This window comes from Strix aluco, chromosome 2, assembly GCF_031877795.1.
Source record: "Strix aluco isolate bStrAlu1 chromosome 2, bStrAlu1.hap1, whole genome shotgun sequence".
Taxonomy (NCBI): Eukaryota; Metazoa; Chordata; class Aves; order Strigiformes; family Strigidae; genus Strix; species Strix aluco.
The window spans coordinates 117,240,401-117,258,208 of NC_133932.1; positions in this window are offsets into that span (position 1 = coordinate 117,240,401).

The following is a 17,808-nucleotide window of genomic DNA, read 5'->3' on the forward strand; positions in this document are numbered from 1 at the left end:
TTAGTCAAGGTACTGATGCCTCTTGATCCTAACCTGTAATTTAACTATGGATAAAGTGTTTTCATGAGTGGGAGAGTGAGATTCAAATACCTGATTCAAATCAGATAGAAGCTGATCTGAAGCTGTTTCCCATCCAGTTCCCTTGGGCCCAGTTAGAGACATCTAATTTTTTTCAAAAGTCTGAGCTTGGATTCACTTCCCTACTTGTGGTTTCCGCTGCCTAGCTTATTTTGTCTCCTGCTTGTTGTGCAAGCAGACCTTTTTTCTTGGCTACCCCTTCCTTCCCCAAGTATTATGCAACTAATCTGAGGATGCGGTTTACAACTAGCAATAACTTATTAATTGATCATTGAGCTTTTATGCACCTCTCATCAGGGTATGCACATGAGGTGAGAGTGCGTACCTCTCAGAGTGATACAACTGCAAATATAATAAGAAATTACATTCTGACAATCTTATCAAAACATGGTGATGGAACAAATTAATTTTAGTAAACTGAATGTAGGGATCTAGGATAGAGTTAATGATATTAACTATTGAAGGAAAGTAAACTGAATCTTTAGGGACTACAGTAATAGACAATTTTATAGTATTTTAATAAGGGAAAGAAAAGTAATCTAATATATTCTGTGTGTGGCCTCCACCAGTTTTTTTTCTATAGACATTGCGATATTAAAACAATCACAATTGCATAGAAATTGTTGTATAATATTTTTATTTGGAGAACCAAGTGGAATAAGTGGTTCTAAATATCCAATATCATTATGCGAGGAGGAGTGGGATGTGGTGATGAGTTTACATCATGTGGTGTAAATTGGCATGGATCCTTTTCTCTTACTGGATATGATGCTGATGAGGATTTGGGCTATACACTTTAGACATAGTTAAATCAGGAAGAAAAGCTTTCCTTTCATGCATGCCCATTAAGCACTTCAGTGATATTTCATTTAAAATAAAAACCTTCAGCTGACATAACACACCTTAAGATCTCCAAGTAAAAGTCTCATCTTAGGTGTGTGGTTTCTGGAAGAGTAGAGATCCTTGCATTTCAATTTGCTAAGGTTTGTCTACCACACTTGGTTTATTTTAAAAGCACACACTATGAAGCTGAAAATACTTTTCTGGGAGATTACCTTCACTTTTTCCCCTTGCTTCAACTGTTGTCTGTCTCAGATACAGTAAGTGACATTATTTCATACTCATTCATGCAGGGATGCACTTAATAGGCTCACAGGAAAAGTGATCATTAGTTGATTGACTGTAGCTTGATTGCCTGTGGATAACTCTCACTCGTTTATTTCTTCATTTCAGCAAGGTATGGAAGCTGCCATACCTCAGTCTGCAGATTTATGAATACAACTTTTATTGGCATGGGGAAACACCCATGCAATAATAAAATAACCAGTGCAAAATGTTCAGCTGATGGTATCTTCAATAACACATGGGTATTCATAGATCAACCCATACTTAAAATAAAAAGAGAACAGATGACAGGAGAAGAAAGCATTGGACAGAGTCAGTAAGTAGTCAACTTAGGCAATAAAGCTAGAGGTAGTTCCAAAGTTGTAAGCAGGTAGTGCTTGATATTTGGGAGCTAAATGCCACTGAAGAGAAAAAAGTCTTTTAACTGGGTATGGATAAGGAGGGGGGAAGGATAATAATGATGGGGGGGAAAAATAGTGCAAGTGCACTAGAAATTACTTATCCAAACGCAACATTTTTTTTGGTGGACAAGTAAAAAATTTCAAAAAACTCTTTAGAATGAAAATATCACCTCTTAATAAAATGGAAGTGATTTAATTAGCATTTACTTTCTGTATTATTTTAAGTAGTTCTTAAAATAATATGATGAAATAGTAAATCAATTATATCTACATTGTTTTAACTATTGGAAACATTAATAATGTTTTGTTTAGATGCCTTTTTTTATAAATAAATTGAAGGAATTGCACAAAAGCACTTGGTTTATCTATTGTTGTTTGTGCGTGAATCCTTCTGGCATTAATTCTGCACGTCGGCCACAACAACCCCCAGCAGCGCTACAGGCTTGGGGAGGAGTGGCTGGAGAGCTGCCAGTCAGAGAGGGACCTGGGGGTGTTGATTGACAGCCGGCTGAACATGAGCCAACAGTGTGCCCAGGTGGCCAAGAAGGCCAATGGCATCCTGGCTTGTATCAGCAATAGCATGGCCAGCAGGGTCAGGGAAGTGATCTCACCCCTGTACTAAGCACTAGTGAGGCCGCACCTCGATTACTGTGTTCAGTTTTGGGCCCCTCACTACAAAAAGGACATTGAATGACTCGAGCGTGTCCAGAGAAGGGCAACGAAGCTGGTGCAGGGTCTGGAGCACATGTCGTACGAGGAGCGGCTGAGGGAACTGGGGTTGTTTAGTCTGGAGAAGAGGAGGCTGAGGGGAGACCTCATCACCCTCTACAACTACCTGAAAGGAGGTTGCAGAGAGCTGGGGATGAGTCTCTTTAACCAAGTAATAAGCAATAAGACAAGAGGTAATGGCCTCAAGTTGCGCCAGGGAAGATTTAGACTAGATATTAGGAAGCATTTCTTTACAGAATGGGTTGTTAGGTGTTGGAATGGGCTGCCCAGGGAGGTGGTGGAGTCCCCATCCCTGGAGGTGTTTTAAGAGTCGGGTCGACATAGCGCTGAGGGATATGGTGTAGTTGGGAACTGTCAGTGCTAGGTTAACGGTTGGACTAGATGATCTTCAAGGTCTTTTCCAACCTAGATGATTCTGTGATTCTGTATACGGCTCCATAACGTGTCCATGACATAACTCTAGTATGTTTACTTGCAGGAGTGCTCCCAGTGATGTACTGATGTTATAAGGACTGCTCAGGTATCACAAAAAAGTAAACCAAATTGCAGTATTTTGTGCTGTTCTGTCATGCCTATTCCCACCAAGACAAAGTCTGGGGGGAGTAGGATTACTAGCATTATAATGTTAGTGGTACAAACAGTACTGCAGCATTACTAGCTTTAGGGACGCATTGCAACCCCACTAGTTTTATCTTCCCATGATAGAACAGGAGAGCTCTTGCACAGATAAAATTGTTCCACATATGCTTTGTCAGGTAATTTGGGCACTCTGAGTAATGGTTGAAGAGAATGGGGAGAGTGCTCTGTTTCAGCTCGATACAGTTATCCTGAAGAAGGTGTATCATGAGGATTATCCTGACAGATGTTCCATCTCATTAATTGTAACAATCTAATTAAATGCATTCACTCAAATGGTCACGTAGTAACTCTCGCCTGTACAGTCTCTCTTCGAAGCTGGCTCCAACTTAATTATGAGAGTTGTGGAGTGCTGATGTGCAGTGCAGTGCAGTTGCATCCTGTTTTCTCAGACCACATTGTCTTTCTCTTAGTGTTTGTTTCAGTCGGATAGTATCATTGATGTGTCTTACCAAAGGTCATCACAGAAGCATGCTGCCACCTGGCTGTTGTGACAAGACTAGATTAATTTTAAGATGAACTTTATTATGAAACATCATATCTAACTGATTACTGACCTTCATGGCCTCAGAGATCCTTTTTTATGCACAGCTCTTCTATCACAAGTTTCCTAATGGAACATTGAACACTTTTCTGCATCACAGTGCCTTCAGAGATGTTGTAATGATGCTGATCAGTTCTGACATCTTAATTCGATTTCAATTTTTCTCTGATTAATGCATGTGTAATAATTATCTTATGACAAAGGTCTTCACATAACAGATTTTATTTGCTTCCCTAGACTTAATGAAAATAATGTGCATGGTATGTTTTGCTGATATTTTGTCCTTATAATTTGGAATTTATACAGGTAATGGTGCATAATATAGCAGAACAGACTGACATATGGATTACAAAAGAATAACAGCCTATTTCCTGGAGAATATAGAGGTCTTCTGGTCTTCTCACTTATACTTCCCATAATTAAGAAAATAGATTAGCCTATATTGAGGACTTAGATTGTAGTGAATGAAAACTATAAAATGAGATTAGCAGATCATACAAATTGGATACAACATATTTGCTTGATGAAGAGTAACATGTCTTCATGCTTTTCTCGCACTCTTCAGCCTCTGGACTGTAAAACTCCTGGCTTGAATTTTGGTTTGCACTGTGGAGTGGCCAGTGAGGAGAACAAATTCAGAACTGATATGGTATTTTTGACAATTTTCATTAAATATAAGTGGGAGTAATAGAACCTCATATTACTTGGAAAAGGGGATATTAACTAATTTGGATGCACAGATCTGTCCTAGTTTTTTAAATTGTTCTGGATTTATACAGGATAACTGAGTACAGAGTGCATAGATCACAGATTGCAGCCATAAGACATGGAGCTTTCTATTTGTCAGAGGTGCATGTAGTCTCTGCCTCCCAAATGACAGACACAATGATTAAGTAAAAGGAACAGGATGAATCTTGTAGGGAAGGAAGCAATGTAAGTTATGCAAAGAGCAACTGTTTAATGTAAACACATAGTAAGTAAATGATTGATTAATAGGCATGACTAATACATAAGTCATATTTTTCAGCTGTGAACACTATGCTCACATTTTAAAACTGTATAATTACAGTGATTATGCATGCAAATCAGATAATAACACATACAAGTAGCCACTTAGATGCACAACTGGCTATTTGCATATAAAGTTGTATGCAACCACATTATAGGCTCATTAAGTATAGAACTTTGATTAAATTTGTGGGCACTGTCATTCTCTGAATGACATAGATCCTCAGAGAAAAGTAATATATGACCATATGGTTAAATAATGTGCCTAAGCACCTAAAACCAAATTTAAAGCTACACCAGCAAACCTTAATTCTAACATTCAATAATCTCTGCAGGGTTAATTTTGCAGCCTTAATGTTTTTGGGTTTTTTAACATTGCTTTTAAATTGTGTAATTAGCATTCAGACTGAGCCATACATATAAGCATTAATTTTTATATCTAAACAGATTTTTAACATGAGATCACTGTCCTTGTGATTTTGGAATCTAGTGTTCTTCAGGCTACTGTGACCAGGCTGTGTAAATGTTAACTCATTTTCAAAAAGGGTGGCCTTTTCAAAAGCACATAAGTAACTTTGAAGTCTGCCCCATTTTCACAAGGTGACACTCATTTAGAATCTAGGTCCCAGAGACTGCCATTGGAGTTAAGACTCTTGATGCACTTGCATGTCTCTGGATATCCTATACAAATTTCTTTGTTCCTTAATGTCTAAGGAGCATATTTTAATAGTTGTATAATCACCTAAAATATTTATCAGTGATCAGTGAGAATTTAATGTTATTTTGTTATTTGACATATAAATTGCTTATGGCTACCTCTGTCTCTATCTAAATGTCTTTCCAAATCTGGCCTTAAACCAATTTTGAAAAAATTGTGGCTTAAAATTCCAATTAACTTAGGTACTTTACAATGTTGACTCAATATATTTACTCTCCAGATTTTAGCATTCTTCATCAATCATCCATCAAAAAAATAACAAATTAGTTTGAAATCTTGATCTTTAGTCCTCACTGTAACCATTGTAGCATGAAGACCTTTGGGGGAAAATCTGGAGAACTGAGGTCTGAGTTTCTAATTGATTTTTCTTTAATCCATAAATAGTCCCCATTGTTTGTGATTGTAAAACATTACTATAAAATGTAAAGTGTTATTGAAGAAGAGCACTCCCTAGGTTCTCAAAGATACCTGCAAGTCTCACAAACAATAATCTGTTGGCTAATCAAGTACCACTTTCACTTTTTAAGTACTTTTATGACAGATTTTATTTTCTCATGCTTGTGATAAAATTTTTGAGTCTGCAGTTAAACTGGAAATCTGTGGGACTTCTATGGGTGCCTGGAACTATTAGTTTTGGTGTCATGTCAATGTGGATATTCTTGCCTCAATTAACAATTAGAAGGGGCTATTGGATCAATAGTCTTTCAGGGTTCACAGCTGTGTTATATAATGTCTGAAACTCAGTGAACCCTAAATCCTCTTTGACAGCTGTTGCTCTTGAATAGCCTTCAAAAAGAACATCACATTTTAAATCTGAAAAGACATCTTTGTTACCTTTTAGTGATGGAATAAGAGTGAGAAGAATAGAACAAATTTTTTGTGTGAACTTTTGTCTGTAAGTTTACTTCTGATGAACTTAACTCATTTTCAGAAAGGAGAAAATCCACCTTTGTTTTAGTCCATGAAATACTCAGTTAGACCATATAGTTTGGCTTTCTTTCAAAGTTGTGATTGATTCTGAAAGGAGGCCCAGTGTTTGTAGATATCACTGAGTCACAGAACAGCTGAGCTTGGAAGGGACCTTTGGAGATCACCCCAACAGGGATCAGCTAGAGCATGTTGCTCAGGGCTATCTTCAGTCAGGTTTTGAGCATCTCTAAGGTTGGAAACCACAACAATTCTGGGCAACTTGTGCCAGTACTTGACCACATTCATAATAAACAAGCTTCATGAGTTTGAGTGGAATTTCTTGCATTTAATTTGTGCCCATTGCCTCTTGTCCCGTCACTGTGCACCACTGAGAATAGCCTGGGTCTGTCTTGTTTACTACCCCCCATCAAGTCCTTATAAACATGGACGAGATTCCACATGACCATTCTCTTCTTGAGGATAAACATCCCCTCTCAGTCACTTGAATGTCAGATGCTTCAATCCCTTAAATCCCTTCAGTCGCCTTTGTGGCTCCTCACTGGGCTCATTCCAGTACGGCCATGACTTTCTTGTACTGGAGAGACCAGCAGTAGACACAGCACTCCAGAGGTGGCCTCACCAGTGCTAAACAGAGGGGAAGGATCACCTCCTTCAACTTGCTGTCAGCGTTCTCCCTAATGGCAGCCAGGATGCTCCCTGTCTTCTTTGATGCAAGGATGCATCAGTGGCTCATTTTTCCTGACTGTTGAGGTCCTTCTGAATAGCAGCAGAACCATCTGGTGTATCAATCTTTTCGTCCCAATTTTATACTGAGAGTTAACTCTGTCCCATTGTCCAGCTCATTAATGAAGCTGTTGAACAGTATTGACTCAGTATTGACCCCTGGGGTACTCCACTAGTAGCTGGCCTCCAGCTGGATTTCTATCACTGATCACAAGGCTTTCAGACTGGCAGTTTAGCCAGTTTTCAGTTCACCTTGTCTACTTACCTATCCTGTACTTCATCAATTTGTCCATGAGGACATGGGATATTATGGGATACAGCATCTAAATGCTTGCTCAAGTCATGGTAAACAATATCCAATACTCTCTCCTTGTCCACCAAGACAGTAGTTTTACAACAGAATGCTGTGAGATTGGTTAGGCATGGCTTTCCATTTGTAAATCAATGCTGACTACTCCCAGCCACCATCTTGCCCTACATATGTTTGGAAATGGCTTCCAGTGGTATTTGATTCATCACCTTTCTAGGGATTTGAGGTAGGGCTGACTGGACTGTAGTTCCTGACCTTCTTGCCTTTCTCAAAGATAGGAGTGATGTTTCCTTTCTTCCAGTCTTCAGGAGCCTCTTCCAAGCACCATGATGAGTGACCTTGCAATCACAGAATAGTTTAAGTTGGAAAGGACTTTTAAAGGTCATGTAGTCCAACCCCCACTGCTATGAGCAGGGACATCTTCAACTAGATCAGGTGGCTCAGAGCCCCATCCAACCTGACCTTGAATGTTTCCAGGCATGGGGCATCTACCATCTCTCTGGGCAACCTGTTCCAGTGTTTCACCACCCTCATCATAAAAAAATTCTCACTTATATCTGATCTGAGTCTACTTGCTTTTAGTTTAAAACCATTACCCCTTGTCCTATCGCTACTTGTCATGTCCCATGGACCACGTGTATGTCCAGTTTGTTTAAATGCTCCCTAACATGATCCTCCTCTGTCAAGGGTAAGTCTTCCTTGCTCCAGCTTTCCTTCTGATCTAAATGGCATGGGATTCGTGAAGAAAAATCTTACAAGTAAACACCACAATGAAGAAGGGACAAAAAGTACCTCAGTCTCTTCCAAGCCCTTTGCCACCAGATCACTTGTCCCATTCAGCAGCAGGACTACATTTCCCTTAGTCTTCCTTTTGCTGCTAATATACCTGTAGAAGCCTTTCTTGCCCTTCACGTCCCTTCCCAGATTCAACTTCAGGTAGCCTTTGACTTTCTAACCCTGCCATTGTATGCTTGGGCAGTGTCTGTATAGATCCCTGGTCACCTGTTTCTGATTCCACCTCTTGTAGATATCTTTCTGATGCTTGAGTTTAGTCAGAAGCTCCTTTTTTACCTATGCGGGCCTCCTGCCACCTTCTTGGGTGTGGGGATGGACCATTCTTGAGCATGCAGGAGGTGATCCTTGAAAGCTGATCTGCTCTCCAGGACCCCTCATCTCTCCAGGATGGTCTCCTATGGGATACTTCCAAGCAAATCCCCAAATAGACTAAAATCTGGTCTTTTGAAGTCCAGGACTGTGATCCTGTTATTTGCCCTGTTTCCTCTTCTCAGGAGAAATCCTCTTTTTTTTTTTTTTTCTTTATATATCCTCTTTTTGTTTGTTTGTTTGTTTGTTTTTAAAGTTCAGTTATGTGTGTAATTATTTGTAGTATTAGAGGAATGTTAACTGTAACACAGAACCACAGAATCACAGAATCATTCAGGTTGGAAAAGACCCTTGGGATCATCGAGTCCAACCATCAGCCCTACTCTACAAAATTCTCCCCTACACCATATCCCCCAACATCTCATCTAAACGACCCTTAAACACATCCAGGGATGGTGACTCCACCACCTCCCTGGGCAGCCTATTCCACTGTCTGACCACTCTTTCTGGGAAAAATTTTTTCCTAATGTCCAGTCTGAACCTCCCCTGTTGGAGTTTAAAGTCATTCCCTCTTGTTCTATCGCTCATTACCTGTGAGAAGAGACCAGCACCAACCTCTCTACAATGTCCTTTCAGGTAGTTGTAGAGAGTGATGAGGTCTCCCCTTAGACTTCTCTTCTTCAAACTAAACAGTCCCAGCTCCTTCAATCACTCCTCATAGATTTATTCTCCAGGCCCTTCACCAGCTTTGTTGCCCTTCTCTGCACTCGCTCCAGCACCTCGATATCTCTCTTGTATTGAGGTGCCCAAAACTGGACACAATACTCCAGGTGTGGCCTCACCAGTGCAGAGTACAGGGGGACTGTCACCTCCCTAATTCTGCTGGTCACACTATTTCTAATACAAGCCAGGATGCCATTGGCTTTCTTGGCCACCTGGGCACAATGGTGGCTCATGTTCAGCTGCTTGTGAATTAGAACCCCCAGATCCTTCTCTTCCAGACAGCTCTCCAGCCACACCTCCCCAAGCCTGTAGCGATGCATGGGTTTGTTGTGGCCCAAGTGCAGAACCCGGCACTTGGCCTTGTTGAAGCTCATCCCATTAACGTTGGCCCACCGATCCAATCTATCCAAGTCTCTCTGTAGTGCCTCCCTATCTTCATGCAGATCGACACTCCCGCTTAACTTGGTGTCATCTGTGAACTTACTGATGATACACTCTATGTCCTTATCAAGATCATCAATAAAGATGTTGAACAGAAATGGTCCCAACACCGAGCCCTGAGGAACACCACCTGTGACTAGCCACCAGCTGGATTTAGCTCCATTGACCACCACTCCCTGGGACCATCCATCCATCCAGTGCTTGACCCAGCAGACCATACGCTCATCCAGGCCATGGGCAGCCAGTTTTTCTATGAGAATCCTATGGGGAACTGTGTCGAATGCTTTTTGAAGATCCAGGTAGACAATATCCACAGCTTTTCCCTTGTCCAATAGTTGGCTTATCTTGCCATAGAAGGAGATCAGGTTTATCAGGCAGGACCTGCCTTTCATAAACCCATGCTGACTAGGCCTGATCCCCTGGTTGTCCATTATATGACTTTTAATGGCACTCGAGATGACCTGCTCCATGACCTTCCCTGGCACCGAGGTCAGACTGACAGGTCTATAGTTTTCTGGATCCTCCTTTCTGCCTCTCTTGTGGATGGGTGTCACATTTGCCACCCTCCAGTCCAGTGGGACCTCCCCAGTTAGCCATGACTTCAGGTAAATCATGGAAAGCGGCTTGGCGAGCACATCTGCCAACTCTTTCAGCATCCTTGGGTGTAATCCATCCGGTCCCACAGACTTGTGTGCATCCAAGCAATGTAGCAGGTCTCTGACCACTTCCTCTTTAATTGTGATGACCTCATTCTGCTTCCCCTCCCCATCTCCCAGCTCATGAGGCTGGGTGTCCAGGGAACAACCAGTTCCACTGCTAAAGACTGAGGCAAACAGAAGGTGTCTATTCTTGAAGACAGAAAATTTAGTATACTTAGTATTTAGATTGTAGTTTGACTGATTCTTCGAAGACTTGTGATGAAATAATATAGCAGGAATAATGAAAAAAATAGTAATAAACTAGGGGAATAGATACTGTGTTGGAATTAAACATTATTGTTGGCAATTACTTTTAAGCTTATAATAATTCATATTATCCCCATGTGCAGTACAAGAAGGAAGTATCTGAGGCTTTTAAAGTAGACATAAAAGGTTATTTTACTTCTCATGGATATCAGTCCTTAATAGAAAACAAATTAAAATCACTTGGTACAAAAGTCAACATTTAAAATGCATTTCATTTTTGGTAAATAGAGCAAAGCATGTAGGATAAACAAGATCTCTTCTTTTGTAAGCTCTTCAGAACAGGACTGGATATACATTTAAGGTGATACAAGACCTTGAATATTTTAATGGCAAAATAGAAAGTAAAAATAATAGTAGTAATTAATATTCAACATCCATGTTAAAGCATGAACTTAACAAAATCTTGAAAACTTTACAGTGATGTCCTCCAAACTGTTTCCCTGTGGTACACATAGATACCTACATGCAACCCACATTCGATATGTAAGCTACATTTATTTATATCTTTTTGCTCCGTTCCAGTGACATATGAAGCCCAGTTTTCCTTTCCTATGTGTAGGGTACTCATACATTCCTGAAGCATTATGATAGTTCCTGAATTTATTTAAATTACAAGGTTTTATTTAAAAGTATCCATTGTATAATAAAAACTAATTTGTATTAATACAATGAGGTATTTAGTCTAAATTATTCTAGTGAGAGTAGCTATGAAAATTGTTTTGAAGGATTTATTTTCCACTTATGAGTTTCTTTCTTAATGAGGATTACATCCTCAAAGGAGCACAAGTAATTGATAAAAATAGTTTTTTGCCTTTCAATAATATTTCACTCCCATTATCTTGTTCTAGAATAAGATGTTAAGTCTTTACAATTTGAGGCAATGAAATAATAACCATCCCTAAATCCTTACTGTAGTCAAAGAGTTTTAAATCGTCGGCTACCTGCATTATAAAACTCACCTAACAGAGTTGTTCATGGTCTCAGAATTTTCTTTTCTCCTTTGTTCAATTTTATGGAAGCAGTTCTCATTTGATTATATTATACAGCAAAAAAAAAAAATCTCTGGATTTGCCACATGCTAGTGGCTTTATTAATATTGTAATAAAGTCACTTACAACCCAGTGATGGGGCTTGACTACTGCTGAAGAGTCACAAATCTGAAGCAAATACAAAAAGCAGCCATTTTGTAAATGTATGTAATACTCCTTGCGTACATCCTTGGTTAGTTTTGCCCACATCGGAGCTGGAGCGCATACTCTGACTTGTCTGCCATCCAACTTGCAGGTACCTCCCAGGAAGGCAGATGAACACAATTCTGGATGAGATCAGTGGTGCAGGCTAAGAAAGAGAAAGGAAATGATTTTCATGTTTTACTTTTTTTTTTTCTCTTTTTTAATCATAAACTATAACACTGTTACTTTTGTCTTATTTCAAGAGAAGGTGAAAGATAATTTTTCAAGTCTGAAATTCAGATTAAAGGCCTCCAATGAATTTGGCTTAGCGCTGCATTGTATCTGGTATTGTGAGCTAAGTAATGTTAGTATTTAGAGAAATAATTTATTTTGGATCAAGCCTTCTGAAATAATGTAGTTAATTAAAGAATAGAAATAAGAAAGCTTCTTTGCTTAGATTCTCTTTGTTTTAGCCACCAAGACATCAGAGCAACATTTTTTTTCATTAATTGTCATCTAGTTAAAGACAACAACAAGATAATCACCATCAGAATATATGAACTTGGCAAAACATTTTTTTTAAAATGATAACAATGTTTTCCATGTAGTTTATGAGCTACCTGTGGCTGTTTGGCCTTGGCCTATGATTTTGACAGGTGGAATCACACTTGATGGGTACATGATCTAGGAACTTATGTATCTGTCATGGAAAACTTATGTTCCCAAAAGGGATTATATTAATGGTCCAGTACTCTTTGTCTAAACTCATAGCATTAGAAAGCACTGTGATGTTCAGGCTTTCAACCTTCTGGTTGGTTTGGATATGGAAGACCACCTTTAGGTTAAAAAAAAAAAAAAAGATTTCATATTATTCTTGCAGGAATTTAGGTTCTAAACATAAATTAGCTTAGTAATGTCTTTTTAAGCTTTGCGTTCCTATGTTGACTATTTAGAATACTGTTATGTTGCTATGGTTTCTGAACTAATGCTTCAAATCTGAATGCTTTTTAACAGGAAGTAAAGAGAGTGCTTCACACTTCAAAACACATCCTTACAAAGTGCTTAGCTTTCCTTTTAAAACTCAGGAAAGTTCAGCAAAAAACCTTCAAACACTTATGGCCTTTTTAGTTAACATATATGTATATACACACACGTATATAAAATATTTACTGTATATTTTTCAGGAAAACTATTTCCAAGTAAGTATTTTATTAGCATGCATCTAAATAGGGTTAATTAGGTTATTTAGTTATTGTAATGCAGAAGTTTCTTGGATAATTCAGATTTAATGTTATTGTGAAGAATTCCTTTATTTGTATCCTTGGAAAAATTGCAAGACTTTCTATGGAATCTAGGTTATACTTTATCTCAATTTTGAGAGGGAACAATATACAGTTCTGGGAAGGAGCAAACAGAGTGAAGAGTTAAATGAACATTTTAAAGATATGTAGAATGTCCATTTTGGAGAAAGGGATTTCTGAACTTTGGGAGAAGTCTAATGCAAGCAATTTATTAAGTGTCCTAGGGATATGTAGCAGGAGATTACAAACTACTTAGTTTATCATCAATTGTAAGAAAGGATTAAATATGACTTTATCAGATAAAAAGATTAAGATAGAGGATCTTGTTTAAAAATAGGTTCAGTGCCATTAAATGGCCAACATTCCAGAAGGAAAACAGGCACAGCTTTTCCATTTATTAGAAGATTTTACATGGATAGAGTCCAAAACAGAAAAGTTGGTGACCAAAAATAAATAATTGTTTTCTTCAGAAATTATTCTGTATAATCTTTATATTACAATAATATTTGAGTAAAAAGTGCTAATTTGACCATGGAATAGAAACACATGAAAATAGGGGCTGTTGTCTTTTGAGTCTCATGTGAGCAGAGCTGGAGTGGGAGTCTGGGGAATATTTCTGGCGTTGTTGATGATGCCTACCAGACCTGCGGTTCTGCTACCAGAAGGTCAGATAGGGCCATCATCCAGATCTCTTCGGAATAAATGATAAGCAATTCTCTTTCCCTGAATGGAACAGTTCTTGAGTCTGTACAAGGAATAGAATGAAAAAAAGTCCTGATTCTTTCTTTCTGACCTTGTTTACATGTGCTGGTCAGGTTCCTAGGGCCCCAAATATTTCCAACTAACAAGGATATCCTATAAAACTGTTTATGCGTAATTGACTTAAAATATTCCAATAAATCTTTATGCCTTATCAATATTTTACTCAACCATTTCCTGATTATCTGACCACCAGCTTTATTTAAAGGCTTTGCCTGTGGTATTCAAGATCATCAGGACTGTGTCATAGCTCTTTCTTTTTCCTGAAGACTGTTATTTCTCTTGGTGCAGGGTACTGTAATCATGCATAATGACTTCACTGTAGTCTGTATAATTTCAAATGAAAAAAAAAGGTCTTTGACAATACTCTCTGAAGAGAAAATGAACTTCATTGTGGAGCTTTGGGTCCATTTTGAGCCCAACTTCAAGAGCAACTTTTACATTAAAAGGTATAGTTATGTATATATATGTGTGCAATCCTCACATCAAAAAGAAATCAGTTCTTGTAATAGATCTGTTGCTTGGAGGCTTTAGGTACAATGGTCTAGGTGACTAAAACTGGAGAAAAGGTAATTGTGATATTATCATGTAACAAAACAGTTGTAAAAATAGTCTTTTATCTCTGAGCGTGTCAGAAAAGATGGTTTGAGTGCCTGAGCGGTATTCCCAAGCAACAGTGCAGAATGTGGTAGTGTTTTACACTTTTACCATTATAAAACTACAGTGGGAGAGAGTTGCTAGGAGAGATACTCCGAGGACCTGACTGACAAAACTGGAAAAGTCCTTGTTTGTTAGTACAGTGCTGAGTTAGGAGGTGGGAGAGACCAACAGGCCACTGTTATTCCAGGCAGTCATGCCTGACCGGTCTATTTAGAAACTTAACGGTGTTGATTTTAGGTAATGAGATTTTAGCTTCATCCCACACTGAAGCTATCTCTAGCATAGTTCCAATGCAATTACTTTTACTCCCATTTATGGTCTGATTTATTGAATTACCAACACATTTCTGACAGAACTGGCCTTTTACTTCCATGCTGTATGTCTGTAGATCATCTAATGTATGTGACTATAGACAAATAATAGATTATCTTTGGGATATCTTTGGAAGCTGAGTTTGGTTGAAGTTACACTCCTCTAGGCAATAGAGACAGCCTGAGTACTCTTGATAGGTTTATTTTCAGTGTGATTAAATTTTGCTTGTGGTTGTACTAAGATTTATTCCAGCACAACAGTAAGACAGAGACAGTTAAGTGTGGCTGTGGGTGGAGTAATACTGTTCAGTAAGTGTAAACTGGTGGTAGCAGCCCTGCAGACACCTGTCTAGACTGAGCCTAAACTGGGAATTGTGGCATTCAAAAGGTTGGGCAAAGCAAGATGCTTTCTTTACCTAGACATGTCTTCTGGGGCTGGCTTTCTGTGAATAAAGCTATTGCAGTGGATGCTCCTTTTCAGGACTGAAGTACTAGCTTCTTTTCTATTTTCACATTACAGTGCATGGGATGTCAATACTCTGGCTGTAAACTGTTGCCCAGTATTTCCAAACAATCCAAGCTCAAGAACTGGACTCATGCTTTCAGCAAACTAGAGGACTTTCAGGTAGAAGCAGCTATTTTTAAAGAAATTTTTAGAGTTCCAGACGAGGGTTAGAGTGTCCACATAAACACTGGTTATTTGAACCCTACTCCCTTCTGATTTGTGTAAGGAATTTTGTTGATAACTTTCTTTTGAATGTATTCAAAAGAAAAAAAGAGTAGTAGGAGGTGGTGACGCTGTTTAAAACATAACTGCACATTTGAAAAACTAATTGTCTCTTAAGTACAATACTTTGTGCATTGTTCTGTAACTAAGCCTACCTATTTGGTAGCAGAAGTTAGGTACTGATGAACTGTTCAAGAAGAAAGAGAGTGAATACGTTAAAAAAATAAAAAAAGGAAGCATGATTATGCTGCGGGGATGAACTCTCAGTATTATCCTGGCATTTAAAGAATTTCTTAATGTATAGAGTGGCTAGTCTTTTTACAGAGCTTCATCCTCCCCAGTTTCATGGAATCACAGAGTGGTTGAGGTTGGAAGGGACCACAGGAGGTCATGTTCTTCAGTCTCCCTGCTCAAGCAGGGCAACCTAGAGCCAGTTGCCCAGGACCATGTCAAGTCAGCTTTTGAACATCATCAGGGATGGAGACTCCACAACCTCTCTGGGCAACCTGTGCCACTGCTTGGTCACCCTCAAGTAAAAAAGTGTTTCCTGATGTTCAGACAGAGCCTGTGTTTGAGTTTGTGCCCATTGCCTCTTGACCTGAATTTGGATTTGTATTGCTCTTAACATGTTCACTTTTTCGTTGTTGTTCTTTGAATTGCTGGTTGAATTTTCAAGCCCAGCTTGAATGTTGTAAAATTGAAGAGAATTTTTCAATTTGGCCTAGATGTTTCTTTCTTTAATCTCAACAGTAGAGTGTTATTCAGCCAAGAAAACACCCTCCTTTTGATTAAACCTAGTGCATTTTTCTACACTCCTCACAATAATTCTAAATCCTAACTAATCCACGTTAAATTATTTTTGGGTGAAAGTCACTTTTACCAAAGCAGTCCTATTTTGAGGATTTTAACATGGTGCATAGGTCTTAGCTGGCCTTCAACAGAAAAGGACATTTGCATTTAGAATGTGTATTTTATACATCAGTAAATTACCAAAATATCCTACCACTGAATGTATTAATAGGTGTGAAATCTGTGGTCACCTAAACCCATTTGGTTTTTGCAGTTTCAATTGGGATAAACACGAGGAATCCAAACTAAGTATCTGTGATTTAGTAGCATAAGAGCTATTAACTTTTTGTGGAATTTAGACTTGCAAGTTACAAATGTACTTGAGAAATTTGCTGAGACCTCTATGAAATATACTGTGGCTAGATATAATAAAGTAGCTAATTATCAAGTGTAATTTTTTTCTGGAATATGAAGTATTCTATAATAAACTACTAATCCAATTGAAAATAATAATTACTAAAAACTGTTTCCTTCTTCCATCAAATTTCAAATGTCATCAAAGCCTATCTTTGACCTTATACTTTGCTGTCTGATACTTTATTTTTGTCACAGAATGATGGTACAGGCTTATGAAAAGATGACTCATTTAACAAAAGGAAAATTAAATTAAAAAGTAGGACTTCATACAATCTTGCTTCCTTAGACTTCAAAGATGAAGTGAAAATGTTTCAAAGCTTTCAAATAGCTAAATTATTCTCACTGCAGTTTTTACTGATTCTTTATCATCTCGTCTGTGAGGTTTACATTAATCATAGCTGGAGACTTAGGTTCCAAGATGTAGCCATGCTTAGGAACATGGAGTTCTGAGGCCAGTTCTTTAAACATTCAATTCAACCCTAGAATAGTTGTTTAGCATCTTTCTGTGGAATAGAAAGGCTGCAGTGGGAATTCATTCCACCTATTTTAGGCAGCTGTTGGTGTACTGAAAGGATTGCCCCATGTAGTGCCAGTCCCTTCCTACTGACCTAGAGAGAGTCCAGGAAGCTTGTTTAGATAGGACTTATAGTTACTACAGGTTTAGCATGAGACACTAATCCCTCACAATTGAAATACCATGCACCTTATCATCTCAAAAGGGTCTCTGGTTATGCTTCTGCAGAGGAAACACATTTTCTCACTTACATGTATCTCCTGTTCTGCTTGCTGTTAGTGGTATAACCTCTATTGATACCAGCTGTACTGCCTCAAGTCCACACAAAACGATGTGGCATTTTTGTCTGCTAAAGGATCAGAAGAATCCAAGTACAAGAGAATAGCATATTTCCCTGAATCCAGCCTGTCATCTCTCTTCCTCCCTGGTTTTGTTGAGTCGAAGCCACACTTTAGTCATCATGCTGCTTATGTAGAGGTTAGAAGAATAAATAGCTTTTGCTATTCTTTAAAAGACAGAGAATGGATAAAGACAGAATAAATAAAATGCTGTATGTCCTTGTTCTCAAGGAGAAAGTGATCATTCTTTTTGCAGAAAGTAGTGGCTTAGGTTGCTTGATATAATATGAAATATGTAACCTGAGTCAGTACCAACTTCCATGTAGCTGGTTGTGAAAATAAAACTAATTCAGTACAATTGCTAACCAAAGCAGAATATGGCTAA